At 44.1% G+C, this 23,697-nt stretch overlaps 1 protein-coding gene and 1 non-coding gene across 2 annotated transcripts in view; both read right to left on the bottom strand.

Moving 5' to 3' along the window:
- The window catches only part of LOC124776625, a 323,277-nt gene that overhangs the window by 151,635 nt on the left and 147,945 nt on the right, over window positions 1–23,697 (bottom strand). The gene's annotated exons all lie outside the window — the stretch shown is intronic.
- Window positions 11,378–11,451, bottom strand: Trnat-ugu. The gene has a single exon. It is a non-coding gene; the product is annotated as a tRNA-Thr (tRNA).

The following is a 23,697-nucleotide window of genomic DNA, read 5'->3' as shown; positions in this document are numbered from 1 at the left end:
ATCATCATCACTCCTTACTTGCAAGGCCATACAAGGAATAATGACACTTGCATCATCGCTTTCGATCACCTGCCAAGGCCAATGGGGGGGGGGGGGGGTGGAGGGGAAGGGAGGGAACCCATACATGCTACGCGTTCGCGCTCAGCAGCCAATGGTGTGCAATTAACATGCATGTTGTCAGCATGTAGCGCCCCCCATCCCCACTCTAATGCATAACCAATGGCGTGCACGCTGTCATATGCTGTCCAGCATTCAGCGCACCCTGCGCGGTGCCATATTACAGCTCAGACAATTGCGTGTATTATATTTCGCTGACAACAGCATCAGCGCTTTCTTATCATTCCGGCACCCCAGACACCACGTCCCATCCCCCACGGTCCGCTCGTGCGACTCTCGCACAAGCACGCTCCGCGGGCCTGCCCTTTGGCGTCATTGCCGATGGCATGCAAGTTAAGGGCCTCCCACCGCTTCCGAACAATATGCTCTGCTTTCTAGATCACCGCTCAAATATTTGTTACAGCTACAAATTAAGTTATTATTGTCCAAATATAATCGAATGATCTTATGATTAAGCACACACCAATGCACCATAAGGGCAACGTCCGTAAGTAATTTAACGCTCAAAAGTACCTGCAGTATTTATCAGCCATGTGCTATTTCCTGTCCATTCGAGAGCTCTGCTCTGTAGTGAGAAGCAGAGTAAGATCCTCTGCAGTATAAAATAATGACATCATACAGGTAAGAAACGAGCCTACTACACATTTAACTACCTGGACCACCGTAGATAGGAGATTTGTTTAGGAATTTTTGACAGGGTAGAGAATACGGAAAACAATTATTCTTGTTCAAAATCGTATATGCATTTACACAAAGAAAACAACCTTTTCTTTATTTGTGCTTGGTGTAGCTGTAATAACGTTTGAGTACAGTATGACACAGAAGCAGCAATCTCTGTTGATCCATCATGGATACGGGTCAGGGGGTTGTAAGGATACTGACCAAAGAAAAATCACGAAACAGCACGAAACGTAAGTTGCTATTTTCTTTCCACAACCAGTTTCGGCATCTCATTAATGCCATCTGCAGTAGTTGTCAAGTCTTCGAAGTACACACTCCACAAAAAAATTCACGGAATCCAGGTACTGATGGCTCCGGTTACGCATGCATTGACATATCTCATTCTACATACAGAGAGTGCATAGGGGCCTGAAGATGACATTAATATACCAAAACTGGTCGTTTAAATAAAATAACATACAGCTGTTTGGTGATTTTTCATTGGTAAACAGAAGCAGCAATGTCGAATCGCTTTTGTGGCAGTCTGCGAGAAACGAGCGCTGCTATACATTCAGCTACCTACGCCATTGTAAATATATTTGTTTATGAATTTAACATGACGCAAGAACTTTACTTGCAGTTCGTGTGTATTGGGATTGAACACCACAGCATTCGGAATCCAAATGAAGAGTACAGTAGAATCTTATAGCCGGGAACAGAATGAGTCGTGTGTGGGACCTTAGGCAAGACTACGCAAGTGTATTAATTTACATACTAAATTTTCAAGTTCATCGCTGTGAGACACGGTGTCAAGGAAAAGCTACCGTTCATCCTACATGGATATGACAATGTGACGGCAAGGTGCATTATTATTAGTGTATACCATCAACACGAAGCAGCCTCCTATGTGAGAAGCAAAGCCTAAACATAACTGGTTGTAAATATTACGTGGTCTGGTACTTCAACAGTGCAGTACGCGCGCGCGCGCGCGCGTGTGTGTGTGTGTGTGTGTGTGTGTGTGTGAGAGAGAGAGAGAGAGAGAGAGAGAGAGAGAGAGAGAGAGAGACGACATGACATTACCGGTTTGCGGAGACTTAGGTTTTAGATTAGATTAGATTAATTATTCATCCCATAGACCCACAAAAGAGGGGATCCTCCTCTTGGGTGTGAAACATGTCAGATAAACACATTACAAAAACATAATTAGAAAAACTTGAATTTCATTAATTTTAATGATCCTCAGTCAATAAACAGTAAAATTATGTACATGGATTAAAATTAAACTTCTAATATTTACAGGTTTAATACTTACATCTGCTTTCATTAAATCCATCATTCACACAGTAGCTAGTTACTTGGCTGTTACAACCAAGTATTGTCAAAAATTAAAGTAAATTATTCATTTTAATGATTCTCAGCTAAGAACGGTCAAATTATGTACAAGATTTAAAATTAAACTTCCACTATTTACAGACTTCAGCCTTACATCTGCTTTCCATACATCCATCATTCACACAGTAGGTAGTTGCTTGGCTGTTACAACCAAGTTTTCTCAAAAATTAAAGTATAATAAATTTTCATTAAAATCGTCTACTGCACTTGTTGAGAAATTCATGGATGGAATAGGAGCTGGCCCCGAAAAATTCTTTTAAATTACGTTTAAATTGTGCCTTGTCTGAAACTAAACTCTTAATGATTGCTGGTAACTTATTGAAAATATGCGTTGCTGAATACTGGACTCCTTTCTGGGCAAGAGTAAGTGATTTTAAATCTTTATATATATTGTTCTTACACCTAGTACTGATAGTGTGTACTAAGCAGTTAGTTGGAAAAAGATATGTATTATTTACAACAAACTTCATTAAGGAATAAATATACTGAGAAGCTGTGGTTTGTATGCCCAATTCTTTGAATAAGTTTCGACATGTTCTTGGATTTACACTATCACATTACCCTTATTATACGCTTCTGTACTCTAAAAATTTTTTCTCGGTTTGTGGAGTTACCCCAAAATATGATACCATATGACATAATGGAGTGAAAATAAGCAAAATATGCCAGTTTTTTTATATTTATATTTCCTATGTCTGATATCATTCGCATTGCAAACACAGACTTGTTTAGGCGCTTTAGCAGTTCGTTAGTATGTCGCTCCCAACTGAATTTATTATCAAGTTGTTATCCCAAGAATTTTACACTGTCGACCTCTCCTGTTTCCATGTCGTCATACTTTATACACACACTAGAAGGAAATCTTTTGGAAGTTCTGAACTGCATATAGAGGGTCTTTCCAAAGTTTAATGACAGTGAATTGGCTATGAACCACTTACTAATGTCAGTAAAAACTTGATTAGCTGCCCTTTCTAAATTTATATTTGATTTACTATTTATTGCAATGTTTGTATCATCTGCAAATAAGACAAACTTGGCATCTGGTAATGTAATAGATGACATGTCATTGATATACACAAGAAAAAGTAGTGGACCTAGTATCGAACCTTGGGGAGCACCACATGTAATTTATTCCCAGTCAGATGATGTTTGATTCCCTACCGATGAAGTGTTATGTAATGACACCCTTTGTTTTCTGTTAGTAAGATATGTCTGAAACCACTTTGCAGCACTACCAGTGATGCCATAATATTTTAATTTACGATGATTTTGACGTCATGACACACAGAGATAAATAACGCGAATACAGCAGCGATACCTGTGGGGGTTTGCTAGTAATTCCGTAAGAGCAGTGTAGCGACCCACCCATGGATTTAGCCTACAGAAATTCTTGCCAGCGCTGTAACTGCCGGTTGCTAGTGGTTAAACCCCTTACGACAGGGAACTGTTGCAACATGTTTCAATAACAACTTCTGTGAGACTAAGGCACGCACAACTGCGTTTTAAGCGAATGCGAGCTGGTCTCTCCATTAGGATGGTCGGCAACCGTTACTCGCACTTCTTTTGTTTCTGCTGCCTGACACGGTACGCACTCATGCGCACAGATACCACTGCCGCCACACGGCAGTCGGTCAACACTCTTCAGTTTAGTAATATGCAAGGTAGTCCATCTCCTGTCGTAATGTACCATAATTGTAACTGACTACCACAATAACATCACTTTGAGACTGATCCCTTAAAAAAGGGGTCTGTAATAACTGCGAGGTGTGGTACTTCAGCACCGCAGTGTGTGTGAGTGTGATGTTGTGACATTGCTGGTTTGCAGAGATTTCATAACAGGAGTGTTGAAAAGAAAGATAAAAGTCATCGTGTATGTACCTTGAATAATAACTGCCCGCAGATGCTTTCGGACTATATGTCCTCTGTTCTAACTCAGTATTCAGGTATTTGGTATAACAAATTAATTTCGCTCTACAGTTCAACAATATTCAGAGTACACCACCTACTACTGTAATGCAGCTTAATTTAAGCCGATATGCACAATGCAACAAATACACTATCACATCTATTCACACTCATTGATGTGAAGACAGCTACGACATGTGCTCTAAGTTGTAGTAAAAGAGATACGTGTGTTGCAGATGTGGAAATGATTGGTGACGTAACACAAGAAGATATTTCCTAGTAAATATGGTTATTTACCATTTATTGAAAAAGAAATTACAATCAACAAAAAAATTACACAGTGCTATTGGATTCACTTCTTTTCCACACCTTTTTTCCATATCTTGTTGAAAAAAAATTAGAATTACGTACGTTCCATGCACCATCTTTGAACATATCATTACTGAAACTCAATGTTATGGGAGTTTTTGGCACAATGTAATGTTGTCCTTCAAGTGAGCTTTCATCTAAAAATCTGGACCATCCATTTAGGTAGCTGAACATATGGTGGAACTCGTTTCTCGCAGAAAGCCTTAAAAGCGATTCGACGTTGCTGCTTCCATATCATACCATGTCAACGCGTTACAGCTAGACCAAGCACAAATGATGAAAGGAATGTTTTCTGTGTGTAAATGTATGTCTGATTTACGATAGCCGTGGTTAGTAGCCGTCAAACTTCATTGCTCAAGGGTCGATAACTACACTTTGAGGAGGCATCTCGGGCCGCATATGTACCTATCTTATTATCAATAATTGGTAACCTACATAAATTAGTATGTTACGAGCCCCCAATAGTGATTGAAATACACTACTGGCCATTAAAATTGCTACACCAAGAAGAAATGCAGATGATAAACGGGTATTCATTGGACAAATATATTATACTAGAACTGACATGTGATTACATTTTCACGCAATTTGGGTGCACAGATCCTGAGAAATCAGTACCCGGAACAACCACCTCTGCCCGGGCATTGAGTCAAACAGAGCTTGGATGGCGTATACAGGTACAACTCCCCATGCAGCTTCAACATGATACCACAGTTCATCAAGAGTAGTGACTGGCGTATTGTGACGAGTCAGTTGCTCGGCCACCATTGACCAGACGTTTTCAATTGGTGAGAGATCTGGAGAATGCGCTGGCCAGGGCAGCAGTCGAACATTTTCTGTATCCAGATAGGCCCGTACAGGACCTGCAACATGCGGTCGTGCATTATCCTCCGGAAATGTAGAGTTTCGCAGGGATAGAATGAAGGGTAGAGCCACGGGTCGTAACACATCTGAAATTTAACGTCCACTGCTCAAAGTGCCGTCAATCCGAACAAGAGGTGACCGAGACGTGTAACCAATGGCAGCCCATACCATCACGCCGGGTGATACGCCAGTATGGCGATGACGAATACACGCTTCCAATGTGCGTTCACCGAGACGTCGCCAAAAACGGATGCGACCATCACGATGCTGTAAACAGAACATGGATTCATGCGGAAAAATGACGTTTTGCCATTCGTGCACCCAGGTTCGTCGTTGAGTAGACCATCGCAGGCGCTCCTGTCTGTGATGCAGCGTCAAGGGTAACCGCAACCATGGTCTTCGAGCTGATAGTCATGCTGTTGCAAACGTCGTCGAACTGTTCGTGCAGATGGTTGTTGTTTCGCAAAAGTCCCCATCTGTTGACTAAGGGATTGAGACATGGCTGCACTATCCGTTACAGCCATGCGGATAAGATGCCTGTCATCTCGACCGCTAGTGATCCGAGGCCGTTGGGATCGAGCACGGCTTCCGTATTACCTTCCTGAACCCACCGATTCCACATTCTGCTAACAGTCATTGGATCTCGACCAACGTGAGCAGCAATGTCGCGATACGATAAACCGCAATCGCGATAGGCTACAATCTAACCTTTATCAAAGTCGGAAACGGGATGGTACGCATTTCTCCTCCTTCCACGAGGCATCACAACAACGTTTCACCAGGCAACGCCAGTCAACTGCTATTTGTGTGTGAGAAATCGGGTGGAAACTTTCCTCACATCAGTACGTCGTAGGTGTCGCCACCGGCACCAAGCTTGTGTGAATGTTCTGAAAAGCTAATCATTTGTATATCACAGCATCTTTTTCCTGTCGATTAAATTTCGCGTCTGTAGCATGTCATCTTTGTGATGTAGCAATTTTAATGGCCAGTAGTGTACGAATTTATGACAAACGAATGTCTTCGAGCGTCAGGTGTGCTGCGTTTATTCGTAACGTACTCACGGTCTGCAGTGGAAGATATTGTGTGTCCTACACAGTACTGATTGTTAAAAGTCGGCATTGCTCGAAACACTTCATGTCAACTATTCTCTGTTCCTGATTGCTGCCACACTCAGTGACGCAAAGTTGTGATATTATAATTGCCTGATGACGTGTTTTTGTGTTGTCTGTGCGAGCAGATGATAACTGATTAATAACAGCATTTGCACTTATATTTAACACGTACAAGACGCGCTGGTAAATGTGTTTCTCGTCCCGCGTGTTCATACTTTACTTGATCCAGCAGAGCTGCTTTTCGCGTTTCTCGTTGCGGGACGGCGGTCGTATTCAAACGCTTCAGGCTACTATTTTAACACACTGACGTTTACTAAAATAGCCACCAATTATGCGATATCTCATTTGCTCAGAAAGCACTCTCTTTGAACGGTCATAGAAAATAATTGTATTCACTGCTGTTCGCTGCGCCTGTCCGATAGGTAATACACTATACGCTATTGTTTTGCTGGTAGCACGCCTGGAAGGCACTTACGGCTGAACTACCTGCCGTTCAATCTCATTTGTCGTCCGCGGAGAATCGTGTTAGGGGTGGCATTTGGCGTAGAATCGTGTTACGGGCGGCACAACTAAAGACCATACATGGATATCCACCATTTTGAAAGTAAAGGGTCGAATATAAATCTCTACCTCAATGCGAGAGTGCACTGTGATAAACCCATTAGTGCAAAGGGCTGCCAGAGATAATGAGCGGACACTTTGACCGGACGTCAAAGACAAGGGTATTTATTGTATTTGCAACTTCTTGTTGAATTAAATTCATACCGGTTCATACTAATCATTAAGTTACTTTATTTTACTTCCACCAGGCTCCTCTTCAATAATCTACTCGCTGTTACAGTTTCGTGATGGAAGATGTACAGGATTCTTGACATTTGTTCATCTTGACGATCAGTTGCGTCAAATAACAAAATCCCTGAATTCGTCAATATTGCAGTATCTAGAGTGCTTCTGTAACGTTAGCGCTGACTGTTTGTACACTGACGGAAACAAAAATCACAGCACCAAAAGTAATTAACGTAGAGTAATGAAATTTCGGGAATATATGTGTCTAGGTAACATATTTAGGCAATTAACATTGCAAGATCACATGTCAATGTAAGCCCGAGATAAGTCATTGCAAATGTGAATGCTGATACATTAATAAATGATGTAACCGCCAGAATGTTGAATGCAGGCATGCAAAAGTGCGTGCATTGCATTGTACAGGTGATGGATGTCAGTTTGTGGGATGGAGTTCCATGCCTGTGGCACTTGGTCAATACAGGAACGGTTAATGCTGTTTGTGGAAGACCTCTGGGCTGGGGTCAAGCTTGGCTTGTGCTGGCGGTACCACACTACTAACATGCCATAAAAGAATTCAAAGAATACTGTACGTCCCACAGCACTGGTCAGAGACTACCAGCAGAAGGACTAGGGAACCAGCGTTAACACCACGACACAAATGGCTACGTTTGGAGTAGTATCGCGAACTAGAGGTAGGTCTCAGTCTTACAATGTTTTGGAGAGGCCAAGCGGTGTCGATCCTGGTTTCATAATGGGGGAGCCATCATGTATGACCTCATGGCATGGCTGGTAGAATTTGAGGAAACTGGTATGGCACAACAGTACGTCATGGACATCCTGCGTCCTCTTGTCATATATCCCAGTCAACAGTATCGTTGTACCATTTTTCAACAGGATAATGCTCGTCCACACATGGCACGTGTCCCTAAGTACTGTCTGCATGATGTTGGGGTACTCCCATGCCTAAAAGATCCTCATATCTGCCCTTCACACAACATGTGTGGGACGAGCCCTGACGTCAACTCCGTCCCAGTGTCAGTGTCCAGGATATCGAGGGCCAGCTAGCCTCAGTGACACCCTTCACAATCGAATCAGTGCATGCACCCAGGACAGAAAGAGTGCAATGCCATATTGATAGGTAGGGTCATCCTGTCAGTCATTTGTACACTGGAGAGCCAAAAAAACTGGTGCACTTGCCTAATATCGTGTAGGGTCCCCCGCGAGCTCGCTGAACTGCCGCAACACGACATGGCATGGACTCGACTAACGTTTGCAGTAGTGCTGGAGGGAACTGACACCATGAATCCTGCAGGGCTGTCCATAAATCCGTAAGCCTCCGAGGGGGTGGAGATCCCTTCTGAAACACACATTGCAAGGCATCCCAAATATGCTCAATAATGTTCATTTCAGGGGAGTTTGGTGGCCAGTGGAAGCTTTTAAACTCATAAAAGTGTTCCTGGAGCCACTCTGTAGCAATTCTGGACGTATGGGGTATGTCCTGCTGGAATTGCACGATGGACATGATTGGATCAAGGTGACCAGACAGGACGCTTACGTACGTATCACCTGTCAGAGTCGTATCTAGACGTATCAAGAGTCCCATATCACTCCAACAGCACACGCCCTACACCATTACAGGGCCTCCACCACCTTGAACAGTCCCCTGCTGACATGCTGGGTCCATGGAGTCATGAGGTTGTCTCCATATCCGTATACGTCCATCCGCTCGATACAATTTGGAACGAGACTCGTCCGACGAGGCAACATGTTTCCACTCACCAACAGTCCAATTTCGGCGTTGACGGGTCAAGACGAGGCGTAAAGCTTTGTCTCTTGCAGTCACCAATAGTACACGAGTGGGACTTCGGCTCCGAAACCCCATATCAATGATGTTACGTTGAATGGTTCGCACCTGACACTTGCTGATGGCCCAGTATTCAAATCTGTAGCAATTTGCGGAAGGGCTGCACTTTGTCACGTTGAACGATTCTTTTCAGACGTCGTTGGTCCCGTTCTTGCAGGATCTTTTTCCGGCCGCAGCGATGTTGGAGATTTGATGTTTTACCGGATTGCTGACCTTCACGGTACACTCGTCAAATGGTCATACGGGAAAATCCTTACTTCATCGCTACATCGGAGATGTTGTGTCGCTGTCTATAACAACACGTGAAAACTCAGTTAAATCTTGATAACCTGCCATTGTAGCTGCAGTAACCGCTCTAACAACTGCGCCAGGCACTTGCTGTCTTGTATAGGCGTTGCCGACCACAGCGCCATGTTCTGCCTATTTACATATCTCTGTATTTCAATACGCATGACTGTACCAATTTCTTTGTCGCTTTAATGTAGGTTCTAATCAATCACATTGCTGTACAGATGCTTAATATCTGGAGGGTCAGCACCCAACTTCACAGCTGTGCTTCGATGATGCCTGATACACAGCGGACAGCTTTCCTGAAGACAGACGGCTATGCTCCGACAGTCCAGCTGCAGGCAACCAAAGTGCCGTTAAAGGCTGTGGGCTGCAAGGACCTACTCTCTTCCGCAAGACACTTGATCGAAAACAGGCCTGGCTCTATCCTAGTACCGAGTGGTATTTAGGGCAGCGGTTGGTCCAGAACAGACGAGTTTCTCTCCGAGTGAGTTTGCCGGGGCCAGGATGCCGATTCCGCAAGGATTCCATCATTCGGGATTCTTACTCGAGAGGCACCTCTAGGACGTGGCGGCTATTCGCGTCTAAGTTCACGACCCTAGGAGCTCCAAGCTGTGGACGCCTTGCCAGAGAAGACAGAGACTCTGTTATCGTGGTAGACTTGTGGACTTGTAAATTTATTCCTGTTTAACTTTCAAATGGCTGCACTCCGAATAGAGACAGTTTTGCTCCCTACTGGACTAAAACTTTGTTCATTCGGTTTGTAGTTTAACACTGGGCGTCCTACGGGACGATCTGCTTTTATAAAGTACGTATTTAATGAAATTAGACACAGCGATAATCTGCCCTGCCTTCAGCTGCCAGAAGCATTACATAGTGTTCTACTTAAAAATATGACTTATTTTATGTTCTGTTATAGTCCACGTCAGAGTATACGTGCTATTAATCTTTCATAAATAAACCTGTTCAATCATTGCTACCTGGATACTTTTTGTGTCGTCGTTGGTGGGCATAGCACATATAACGTCACATATTCTCTCAGATTCATTTCGCTTCTCCGTCCCCTTATGGGTGCATGCATTTGTTTGTCAGGCAGTATATGTAGTGGCATGCCAAGTCTGTTCACTATTAATCTTGTACTAAGATATTACCTATCTGTGTCACTGGTTACAGGCATTAGATAGCATTTTCCAACATTAACGATTTTCTGTCCTATTCCATTAGTGTACCGAGCGAGAGAAAACGCCCCCTTACGGCTCTGCACGTGCCCTCATCCCACGTACAATGTTCTCACGATCCCTGCGCGGTATGTACGGTGGAGGTAGCCGACTGAACTCACGATCTTCATCGAATACTGGTTCTCTAAATTTGCCCAGCAGATTTTTGTGAGGAATACGTCGTCTTTCTTTCAAGGATTCACTCTGAAGTCAGCCGAGCATGTCTTTTGTGTGAGGAGCTACCGTGACCTTTCAAGATCCTAACAGCACGTCTCTTAATTAATGCGAGGTCTGTTATCGAGCCTACTTGATAACAATAACAAACACTGTAAAAGTACAGTAGAACTACATGAAATATATTCGCAATTGCGAATATGGACTACGATCAGCTGTATAATGGAATGACGACAATGGACATTTTTGTCGGACTGGTAATCGAACCCGGATTATCGCTTAACGCAAGCGATCGACTTTCCATTCGGCTATCCATGCACGATTCACAACCACACCCAAACTTCAATGTGTCGTCAGCCATGTGTCCACAACCCGTACTCGTTCATCCATTATGTATATTCTCGTGCAGCTTGAAAGTCGCTTGCCTGGTATCGGCGGATAAATACGTTACTGCAGGGCCTGTGTTACTCTGAACTACGACGAAGATACACGCATACACGTCCGCAGGAACAGGCACTGCAGCAGTTATGATATACGTGAAATGTATTCGGATAAATGATAATTAATTGAAACCCTCAGCTGTCGACAGGTATTGTTGATATACCTCGATGGGGACAGGTGAAAATGTGTGCCCCGACCGGGACTCGAACCCGGGATCTCCTGCTTACATGGCAGACGCTCTATCCATCTGAGCCACCGAGGACACAGATGAGTAGCACGACTGCAGGGACTTATCCCTTGCATGCTTCCCGTGAGACCCACATTCCCAACTGTCCACAATCTACATACGTAATGTTCCTAATAGATATTTGCCCATCCACTCATTACTCGCGTCAACAAAGGTGACGATTACCGTAAGAGCTTGGGCAGCCTGTGCGCATTCGCACAGACGAAGGTCAATGGCCGGGTAGCCATTTAAATATTTATGAAGATAGTAACGGTTCTCGAAAGAAGATATCATTGATGACTGTGCAGCTTCTTTAGAATAAATGATACACTACTGGCGATTAAAATTGCTACACTAAGAAGAAATGCAGATGATAAACGGGTATTCACTGGTTCAAATATATTGTACTAGAACTGACATGTGATTATACTTTCACGTAGTTTGGGTGCATAGATCCTGAGAAATCAGTACCCAAAACAACCACCTCGGGCCGTAATAACGGCCTTGATACGCCTGGGCATTGAGTCAAACAGAGCTTGGATGGCGCGTACAGGTACAGCTGCCCATGCAGCTTCAATACGATACCACAGTTCAACAAGAGTAGTGACAGGCGTATGGTGACGAGCCAGTTGCTCGGCCAGCATTGACCAGACGTTTTCAGTTGGTGAGAGATCTGGAGAATGTGCTGGCCAGGGCAGCAGTCGAACATTTTCTGTAACCAGAAAGGCCCGTACAGGACCTGCAACATGCGGTCGTGCATTATCCTGCTGAAGTGTAGGGTTTCGCAGGGATCGAATGAAGGTTATAGCCATGGGTCGTAACACATCTGAAATGTAACGTTCACTGTTCAAAGTGCCGTCAATGCGAACAAAAGTGACCGAGACGTGTAACCAATGGCACCCCATACCATCACGCCGGGTGATACGACAGTATGGCGATGACGAATACACGCTTCCAATGTGCGTTCACCGTGATGTCGCCAAACACGGATGCGGCATAATGATGCTCTAAACAGAACCTGGATTCATCCGAAAAATGACGTTTTGCCATTCGTGCACCCAGGTTCGTCGTTGAGTAGACCATCGCAGGCGCTCCTGTCTGTGATGCAGCGTCAAGGGTAACCGCAGCCATGGTCTCCGAGCTGATAGTCCATGCTGCTGAAAACGTCGTCGAACTGTTCGTGCAGATGGTTGTTGTCTTGCAAACGTCCCGATCCGTTGACTCAGGGATCGAGACGTGGTTGCACGATCCGTTACAGCCGTGCGGATAAGATGCCTGTCATATCGACTGCTAGTGATACGAGGCCATTGGGATCCAGCACGGCGTTCCGTATTACCTTCCTGAACCCACCGATTCTATATTCTGCTAACAGTTATTTGATGTCGACCAACGTGAGCAGCAATGTCGCGATACGATAAACCGCAATCGCGATAGGCTACAATCCGACCTTTATCAAAGTTGGCAATGTCATGGTACGCATTTCTCCTCCTTGCATGAGGCATCACATCAACGTTTCACCAGGCAACGCCGGTCAACTGGTGTTTGTGCATGAGAAATCGGTTGGAAACTTTCCTCATGTCAGCACGTTGTAGGTGTCGCCACCGGCGCCAACCTTGTGTGAATGCGCTGAAAAGCTAATCATTTGCATATCACAGCATCTTCTTCCTGTCAGTTAAATTCCGCGTCTGTAGCACGTCATCTTCGTGGTGTAGCAATTTTAATGGCCAGTAGTGTAATTAATTGAAAGCCTTAGCTGCCGATATGTGTTGTTGATATACCTCGAGATCCCGGGTTCCGACCGGGGCGCACATTTTCAACTGTCCCCATCGAGGTATATCAACAACACCTGTCATCGGCTGAGGGTTTCAATTGATTATCATTTATTCTAGAGAAGCTGCACAGTCATCAGTGGTATCTGTTCTTTCGAGAACAGTTACTATGTTCATATAAAATGTATCGGAATTGCGAATATGAACTACTATCAGCTGTATAACAAAATGACAACGAAAATTTGTGCCGGGCCAGGACTCGAACCTGTATTTCCCACTTATCGCGAGAGGTCACCTTACCATTTGGCTTCCATAGTATAAGAAATGAGCCGCCACCACTTCATAAAGTTCTATGGATCGTGGTCTCTTCTGTAGTTGATGGCTCTGTGGTTATCAGTCCGTCGGATGGGGACGTTATGCTTGACGACTCTCTTGGTACCTTCAAGAGTAGTAGGCTCTGTGCCGACACCGAGTTTCACCCTCTCCCTTCTCTCATCTCAGAACACAAACATGACACCACGCAACACACACACCTATTACAGTCACCTCTGCGTATCGAATTCACTTAACACATTCTCACATTTCACGAAGAAAAGGCGTCAGTATGTGCCAAAAATAGGAGAAAGCTTTACAATTTGGCAGCTGGACCTGACCCTTGGGATCTTCCAGCCAACCACGCTACACTAGGTTACTTTTAAAAAAAAAAAATGAGAACGATATCACATGCAAACAGAAGCACATTCAGGTACTCGTCTTTCGCTAATTCCTTTGTTTATGAATGAAGTAAATGCAGAGTTAAAACGAGCAGGCTAAAGTGCACACCCTTTTATTACACCTAGCTTAATTACTAGTTCTTCTAACTGAGTCCCACCAGTGCTTGTTACAATGAGTGCGTTTTTATGAAGACTTTTCATTACCTCTATTAGCTGATAAGGATACAAAAAAAATGGTTCAAATGGCTCTGAGCACTATGGGACTTGACATCTGAGGTTATCAGTCCCCTAGAACTTAGAACTACTTAAACCTAACTAACCTAATAACGTAACACACATCCATGCCCGAGGCAGGATTAGAACCTGCGACCATAGCGGTCGCGCGGTTCCAGACTGAAGCGCCTGGAACCGCTCGGGCACACCGGCCGGCGATAAGGATATCGACATTCACATATACCGGGTGATCAAAAAGTCAGTATAAATTTGAAAACTGAATAAATCACTGAATAATGTAGATAGAGAGGTAAAAACTGACACACATGCTTGGAATCACATGGGGTTTTATTAGAACAAAAAAAAAAACACGAACGTTCAAAAAATGTCCGACAGATGGCGCTTCATCTGATCAGAATAGCAATAATTAGCATAACAAAGTAAGACAAAGCAAAGATGATGTTCTTTACAGGAAATGCTCAATATGTCCACCATCACTCCTCAACAACAGCTGTAGTCGAGGAATAATGTTGTGAGCAGCACTGTAATGCATGTCCGGAGTTATGGTGAGGCATTGGCGTCGGATGTTGTCTTTCAGAGACGTCGGTCGATCAGGATACACTTGCGACTTCAGGTAACCCCAAAGCCAATAATCGCACGGACTGAGGTCTGGGGACCTGGGAAGCCAAGCATGATGAAAGTGGCGGCTGAGCACACGATCACCACCAAACGACGCGCGCAAGAGATCTTTACGCGTCTAGCAATACTTTTTTCTTTTTTGTTCTAATAAAACCTCATGTTATGTAAATTTTTACCTCGCTATCTACATTATTCCGTGGTTTATTAAGTTTTCAATTTTATACTGACTTTTTGATCACCCGGTACATTGAGGTGACAAAAGCCATGGGATACCTCCTAATATCTTGTCGAACCTCCTTTAGTTCGGCGCAGTGCAGCACGACGTGACGTGGACTCAACAAGTCGTTGGAATGAGCAATGCTTCCGCTATAGCCGTCCAGAACTGCGAAAGTGTTGCCGGTGCAGGACTTTGTCACAAACTGGCCTCTCGATTATATCCCATAAATGTTGGATGGAATACATTACGGAGGATCTGGGTGGCCAAATCCTTCGCTCGAATTATGCACAATTTTCCTCAAATCAGCAGCGAATAACTGTGGCCTGGCGACACGGCGCATTTTCGTCGTTAAAAAATGCATTCATGAATGGTTGCAAACGATCTTCATCTAGCTGAACATTACCTTTTCGCGTCAATTTTCCGTTCACTTGGACCAGGGAACTCAGGTCACACATTATGGTACTACCACCAGTCTGCACAGTGCCTTGTTGACACGTTGTGTCCATGTCTTCGGGGGTCTGCGCCACCATCAAACCCTATCATCAGTTCTTACCAGTTGAAATCGTGACTCCTCTGACCAAGCTACTGTTTCGCAGTCATCTAGGGTCCAACCGACATGGTCACGAGCCCAGGAGAGGCGCTGCCGGCGATGTTATACTGCTAGCAAAGACACTCTCGTAGCTCGTCTCCCGCCGTAGCACATTAACGCCAAATTCTGCCGTGCTGTCCTAACAGATGCGTTCGTCGTACGTCCCACATTAATTTCTGCGTTTTTTTTTTTTTTTTTGTCCAAGCTGTGTTGCTTGTCTGTTAGTACTGACAATTCTACGCAGACTCCGCTGCTCTCGGTCGTCAAGTGAAGGCCGTCGGCCACTGAGCTGTCCATGGTGAGAGGTAATGCCTGAGATTTGGTATTATCAGAACACTCTTGATACTGTGGATCTCAGAATATGGAATTCTCTAACGATTTCCAAAATGGAATTGAGCCGTGGCTGGCTCGCGTTGATGCCGTTTGTTCTTTGGCATTTTGTCACAATCGAGTGGCGTCTTATTTCTCCCTGAGTTCCTACCATAATGAGTTGCTGACTTCCCGCCGTCAGTGGCAACAGCAGCGCTTATTGATACTAGTACTGCTGTACCATCTTTGGTCCGACCGCTATATTTCCATGTGGTGGTGTGTGTGGCGGTTGGACAGTTGGGACAGAGCAGCGAGGAAGTCTCCGCAGCGCGCGGTCAGGCCAGGGCCGCTGGCGGCGTGTACTTGCAGTCGGATTGTGAGGCGCTACCTGCAAGAGCTACAAAGATCGTTGCCCACCGAACCTGGACCTGAAGTTGAGTGGTCAGTCAACCTGTTATCAAACCTCAACTGCTGTGACATCTCTTCGTTCATTGCTGGTTGTTGCTTCCTGGGCCCTTCTGGCTAGCAGCAACGTATGGTGTGTTGGAGTCGGCGAAATTTTGCACCTGTCTTCCTGCATGGTCTTTAACTATTAAATTGGTTGTTACTTATCAGTGAAGTGCACCAGTTGTATTTTCTGCCTTGTCGCCATTAATGCCCGAGTTACCTGCCCTGGTCATTAGCATAGTTTTCCGGCAGCGTGTTTTTCCTCGCCATGTTGATGCTGTCTGGCACGATGTGTAGTTCGACAGCCTTTTACCCGTTTGTTCATTTTTCTTTTCTTAGAGTGGTTATTGGGCCTTGGCTGTTTGTTTAGACGCCAATTCTGAAGGTGTAGTGTTGTTGGTATCTTCGTCCTCAGCTAATACTTTCTGTTGTCGTGCCATTGGTCGGGTGGAAGGGAATTGCTTAGGTTGTTGGTCAGTCCTTCAGCCGTCCCTGGATCGTGTTGCCATCCGATTATTTAACGTTACTCTTGGCTGCCTGTCTCACCTCACCTTATGTTAGAGCTACCTCCTGTTGCCGATCCTTGGAACAGTTCTGAACACCACTGTTCTGTTAGTTTTAGATTCTGATTTTTATTTTAGTCTGGAGTACTGTTCGAGGCATTCAGCCATCTATTATTTAGTTTGTCTTAATTTTAAAATAAGGCCTTCAGCCAAATTAAATTAAAATTTGAAGATTCATTTGTTAAAAGGAATTTTTTTTAAAATTTGCCCTATCCGAAATTCTTGTTATCCAGGCCCTAAGCCCTGAGTTGTTCAATGTCTTGTGCATGGTCTTCAGCCGAGCATTTACGTGAAATATTTTTTAAGTAATGTCTTCAGCTACGAGTATTCTTTAAAGCAATTTTTTATAATTTGTGTTCAGGCCTGCAGCCGTTCTTGATTTTGGTGTGGTTTTGGGTCTTCAGCCAAGGAGGTATCTCAAGTTTTCTTAACTAGGCCTTCAGCCATATTGTTTTATTTTGATCCTTTTAAGGCAATGTCTAATTAAGTGGTTCTTAGGAAAATAAAAGGTTGTGCGTTTTGTGCACCTGACAGTAACAGATTACGGCCCCCTCCACAACCATAATCTGATCCGCTCTATCCTGCGAAACCAGATTTCAGGAATGTCACATGTGTCTAGCTTCAGCTACCATTCTGCGTTAAAAGCCCGTTAATTCCCGTCTTCCGGCCACAATCACGTCGGATACCGTTTCACACGAAATCACCTGAGTACAAATGAGAGGTCCGTCAGTGCTCTGCCCTTTTATACCTTGTGTACGCGATGCTACCGCCGTCTCTATATGTGCATATCGCTTTCCCATAACTACACTTCAGTGTAATATTCCGCATGCTGTCGTGGCTCTCAAAGTCGATAAAGATCATATGGGCATCTAAATTTTCTGTTATTTTCTTGATTACAAACACATCGTCCGTGCACGAACAATTTTTTTAAACATTGCCTACAAACTATACACAAAGGTAGTCAATAGACGCTTGAACACCATAGAAGCTGTTGTTTCTGAGGAACAAAATGTATTTAGACAGCGTCTTGGTATTACTCCGTAATACTAGTAGGACGTGACCTTCTCCAGCTATAATAGAGTGTTGTCTTTCTCTTTTTTATATACATTATCTTGCATTTACATATGTGCACTTTGAGTAGTCTTAATTATTTCTGAATAGGTTGTGCGCACATTCGTATCTCTCATCTGGGAGTGTGTGCTACGCTTAAACATCGCGATCGCAGCGTATTCATCAGCAGACAACATTCTTCGCAGGAATGGCGTCAGACATCCTATGATTGTTGACTCTATTCCGCTCGTGTGGACGTCACTGATCGGCCCGTGACAGTCTCGCCTGTGCTCCGCCTCGGTTGTGCAATGATGGGGGCGTGCGACTGGTCAATGCACGCTATGGTCTGCTGGCCGATCTCCGCCTATCGTGCTCCCTCACGCATAGTAGTCTGGCGCTACGATGTGAAGTTTTGTATCCCACACTACATTCGTAGTGCTTCACTTATTTCCATCTCCGAAGACATAGCTCTTGTTTCAAGAAATTGTCTGGAATGCGATAATTTACTCAAGTTTCGTTGGTCGTACTTTCCTCGAAGCTCAAGTACCTACACGCGATCTCGGGCAATCTCTGATCGGTCACGAAACGGAAACCACAGAGAAAACAAAAAAGTTTTATATGAAACATTTAGCTGCAATTTCCGGCTGCTTCTCTAAATAGTCACCGCTCCGACTTGGGAAGTCGGTACAACGCTATGATAAATTTCTAATACCTTCGTCATAGAAGGCAGCCGCCTGTGCTTTCTGCCCATTCTATACGCTAGTTTGTGGCTCGTTGTCTGTACCAAAATGCTGTCCTCACGTGAGCAAAGAGATAAAAATCAGAGTGTGAGCAAAGAGATAAAAATCGGAGTGAGTCATGCCCGGGCTGTGATCGAACGCTTTCCATCGAAAACCCTGCAGGATCGTCTTTGTTGCATGCATGACATTTACGATATGTGGACTACATGAAATCAGGGGGAAACTCTCAGCCAGTGACTGCACGTACTTCAAACTTGGCGAGAGATTCTATTGTTCTTAGTGTCTTTATTTGATCACAGTATATTCAGCTAACCCCCGGACTCCCAGGAAGTCTAGGACTATGTGTCACTTTTTTTGAACATCTTGTGTAAGAAAAATTTATAAGCAGTTTCTTTTTAAGTGGGTTTCATGATCCCATGGATGCGCTCATATGTTGAGGGCCATATGTTGTTGACTCCTGTTTTCCTCGGTATTTATTATTACTTGCACCAGTTTACTTTGTCTAACGATTTTCGAGGTATAAAAATTGTATGCAAGTATCTTGATTTTTCTTATATATTGTTTCCATTACCAAGTGCAACAATATAACTCCCTCTCTGGTGCCTTTACCTTTCCGAAAGCCAAAGAGATCATCTAACACATTTAATTTTTTTCCATTCATCCGTATGTTCTTCTTACCAACAGTTTGGATGCATGAGCTTGATGGGGCGATATTTTTCAGACTTACCTACTTTGCTATCTTAGAGATCTGTTTCAATTTTTTCAGAATGTTTGATGGTATACCTTCTGTCTCGCGTGTTGTTGTTGTTGTGGTCTTCAGTCCTGAGACTGGTTTGATGCAGCTCTCCATGCTACTCTATCCTGTGCAAGTCTCTTAATCTCCCAGTATCTACTGCAACCTACATCCTTCTGAATCTGCTTAGTGTATTCATCTAGTCGTCTCCCCCTACGATTTTTACCTTTCACACTGCCCTCCAATACTAAACTGGTGATCCCTTGATGCCTCAGAACATGTCCTACCAACCGATCCCTTCTTCTAGTCAAGCTGTGCCACAAAATTCTCTTCTCCCCAATCCTATTCAACACTTCCTCATTAGTTATGTGATCTACCCATCTAATCTTCAGCATTCTTCTGTAGCACCACATTTCGAAAGCTTCTATTGTCTTCTTGTCCAAAATATTTATCGTCCATGTTTCACTTCCATACATGGCTATACTCCATCCAAATACTTTCAGAAAGGACTTCCTAACATTTAAATCTATACTCGATATTAACAAATTTCTCTTCTTCAGAAATGCTTTCCTTGCCATTGCCAGACAACATTTTATATCCTCTCTACTTCGACCATCATCAGTTATTTTGCTACCCAAATAGCAAAACTCCTTTACTATTTTAAGTGTCTCATTTCCTAATCTAATTCCCTTAGCATCAACCGACTTAATTCGACTACATTCCATTATCCTCGTTTTGCTTTTGTTGATGTTCATCTTACATCCTCCTTTCAAGACACTATCCATTCCGTTCAACTGCTCTTCCAAGTCCTTTGCTGTCTCTGGCAGAATTACAATGTCATCAGCGAACCTCAAAGTTTTTATTTCTTCTCCATGGATTTTAATACCTACTCCGAACTTTTCTTTTGTTTCCTTCACTGCTTGCTCAATATTCAGATTGAATAGCATCAGGGAGAGGCTACAACCCTGTCTCACTCCCTTCACAACCACTGCTTCCCTTTCGTGCCCCTCGACTCTTATAACTGCAATCTGGTTTCTGTACAAATTGTAAATAGCTTTTCGCTCTCTGTATTTTACCCCTGCCACCTTCAGAATTTGAAAGAGAGTATTCCAGTCAACATTGTCAAAAGCTTTCTCTAAGTCTACAAATGCTAGAAACGTAGGTTTGCCTTTCCTTAGTCTAGCTTCTAAGATAAGTCGTAGGGTCAGTATTGCCTCACGTGTTCCGATATTTCTACAGAATCCAAACTGATCTTCCCCGAGGTCGGCTTCTACTAGTTTTTCCATTCGTCTGTAAAGAATTGGCGTTAGTATTTTGCAGGCGTGACTTATTAAACTGATAGTTCGGTAATTTTCACATCTGTCAACACCTGCTTTCATTGGGATTGAAATTATTATATTTTTATTGAAGTCTGAGGGTATTTCGCCTGTCTCATACATCTTGCTCACCAGATGATAGAGTTTTGTCAGGACTGGCTCTCCCAAGGCTGTCAGTAGTTCTAATGGAATGTTGTCTACTCCCGGGGCCTTGTTCCGACTCAGGGCTTTCAGTGCTCTGTTGAACTCTTCACGCAGTACCATATCTCCCATTTCATCTTCATCTACATCCTCTTCCATTTCCAAAATATTGTCCTAAAGTACATCGCCCTTGAATAGACCCTCTATATACTCCTTCCACCTTTCTGCTTTCCCTTCTTTGCTTAGAACTTGGTTTCCATCTGAGCTCATGATATTCATACAAGTGGTTCTCTTTTCTCCAAAGGTCTCTTTAATTTTCCTGTAGGCAGTATACTACACACCAACTTGAACAGTCGTTCGGCAGCCACTTCGTTGCTCCCTTATTTCATCGCAAGTCTATTAGTGCTCTGTCAAACTTTTACTGTAATACAGGATCCCCTTTTAGTGCAGATTCCCGCCCAAAGGCAAGTCGTTATCCTGACGCTCTGTCTGTTTTCCATTCTCTTTCACGAGGCTGCTGGCAGATCCAGGGCGGCTCTTCTTATCGAAAGCCTTCCTCCACCATCTCTGATGAAATGTTTTAAAAAATTTAAATAGTGGTTGTGAACTCAAGACTCAGGACGTTTTGATTACTACTGAACGACACAATTCCTAAAGCACAGATTATATATGAGGAAATAAACAAAAATATGTTTTAGGGTCAGACCTTACATCACAACTTACTGAAGTGTTTGAAGTGTAAATATTTTGGCCATGAAAGGCGAAATAGCAATGAAGGATCTCAATTTATGACATCCCTCATCTTTCCACACTGTACGTCCGCTCACTTGCAGGTCTGTGGTCTTGCAATGATACTTTTGAGTTTTCAGTGTACAGTGTGAGAGGACTTATAGCCGCCACTATTCTTCCACTCTAATGATAAGGTATAACGGTGGGATGAAATTTTCACTCTGCAGTGGAGTGTGCACTGATATGAAACTTCCTGGCAGATTAAAACTGTGTGCCGGACCGAGACTCGAATTCGGGACCTTTGCCTTTCGCGAGCAAGTGCTCTACCATCTGAGCTACCTAAGCACGACTTACGCCCCGTCCTCACAGCTCTACTCCCGCCAGTCCCTCGTCTCCTACCTTCCAAACTTTACAGAAGCAGATTTCGACGGTCCCGTCATTTAGATGCATGTAATTCGAAGCGTATCTTTGTTCCCACGGCGGCAAACGCTTCTCCAGGGAACGTTCCTCTCGGTGGGAATGTGCCAACCTATCTTCGAAAAAACCGCGAGGACCGCATTCAGCAGCGCGGTTATCTTTCCGCACATCGGCGGGACCGAGCGGCAAACTTCCGCAGGAAGCGCTGAGGTCAGCGCCGAAATTTGCAGACTGCAATTGCACCGTAGCCACTGTGGCAGGTGGAGTTGCGTTCCGACTGCCGAGTGCCGTTTGTTCCGCCAGCCAGGGCGCGCGACAGGAAATTAAAGCACGCCGTTCCGGCCGGGATGCGGCGCCTCGAGCCGCTCACGCCTGGGATTAGCGCGCCGGCGTTACGGGTAACGCGCTAATTAGGGAAATGGGGGGCTCGCTGATTCTCCGCTGCCTGCAACGTCTGGGCGGTTCGGCTCAGCTTCTCAAGTGCAAGTGACCCGTGTCAAAAATGCCAAGTTATTTTAAGCAGGATAAAAATCGCACATGAAGATTCATATCATCGCTTTGTCGTGTGACTAGGGCCTCCCGTCGGGCAGACCGTTCGCCTGGTGCAAGTCTTTCAATTTGACGCCACTTCGGCGACTTGCACGTCGATAGGGATGAAATGATGATGATTAGGACAACACAACACCCAGTCCCTGAGGGGAGAAAAGCACCGACCCAGCCGGGAATCGAACCCGGGCCCTTAGGACTGACATTCTGTCACGCTGACCACTCAGCTACCGGGGGCGGACATCGCTTTGTGCATAACTGTAACGGTTATACGAAAAATATTAGGACGAGGAGGCAATTTCTCGGTCTTCCACATGTTAATATGAATATAAATTAATAGTTTACCAACTGAAACTGTAAGTTTGCTATAAACCAGTCACAATATTTTTTCCATTGTGTACAGGTTTGTCATCATGTCTCGATCCAATGGTTGCATTTTCACAATACCAAATTATAACGCATTTCGCTGAAGGTGAGGGCCTTTTTTCTCTCTCGGGATAATCAGGAAGAATACTTACTATAGGAGAATGTGTGGCTGCTATTAGTGCGCTAATGTGCGATTCGTCTTATGTGAAGGTGCAACAGGAGTCCATTCAGAAATTTCACAAGCCAGCACCAACAAGAGCAAATATCTGGTTACCTGAAAGTAAGTTCCAAAGAAGTGGAAACGTTTTCGATGAATTAAGTACCTGGAGACTTTCTGTACCACAAGTGACTGTTCATAGAATCAGTGAAGCAATCGAAACAAGACGGAACGCACCAACTCATCGTTTAAGCGACTAGTTAGGCGTGAGGAAAATTGAACCATTTTTTTGAGAAAAATCAACGGTTTTTTAAGTTTTACATTTCACGCTACAGAAAAAAGCTTATCACGTTCAAGTGCTTCACGAGCAAACTACGTGTCACGATTCCATAGAAGCTACACACAACGAACAACTCATGTATCACATTTTTCTTACTGAATGGGACACCTTATACATCTGCAGAAAAGTCAACAAACGTAGCTGCCGTTTATGTGGTAGCGAGCCACGTTACGCTACCACTGAATGACAAAAAGGTACGCCGATAGTGAAAGGGTGGCTCGGATTCACAAAGACTACGGTTTATGGACCCTTCATTTTTTGCAGACGAGACAGTTATAGAAACCACAG

The sequence above is a fragment of the Schistocerca piceifrons genome, chromosome 2, assembly GCF_021461385.2.
Source record: "Schistocerca piceifrons isolate TAMUIC-IGC-003096 chromosome 2, iqSchPice1.1, whole genome shotgun sequence".
NCBI lineage: Eukaryota > Metazoa > Arthropoda > Insecta > Orthoptera > Acrididae > Schistocerca > Schistocerca piceifrons.
This window is presented reverse-complemented; position numbering and strand designations above follow the sequence as displayed.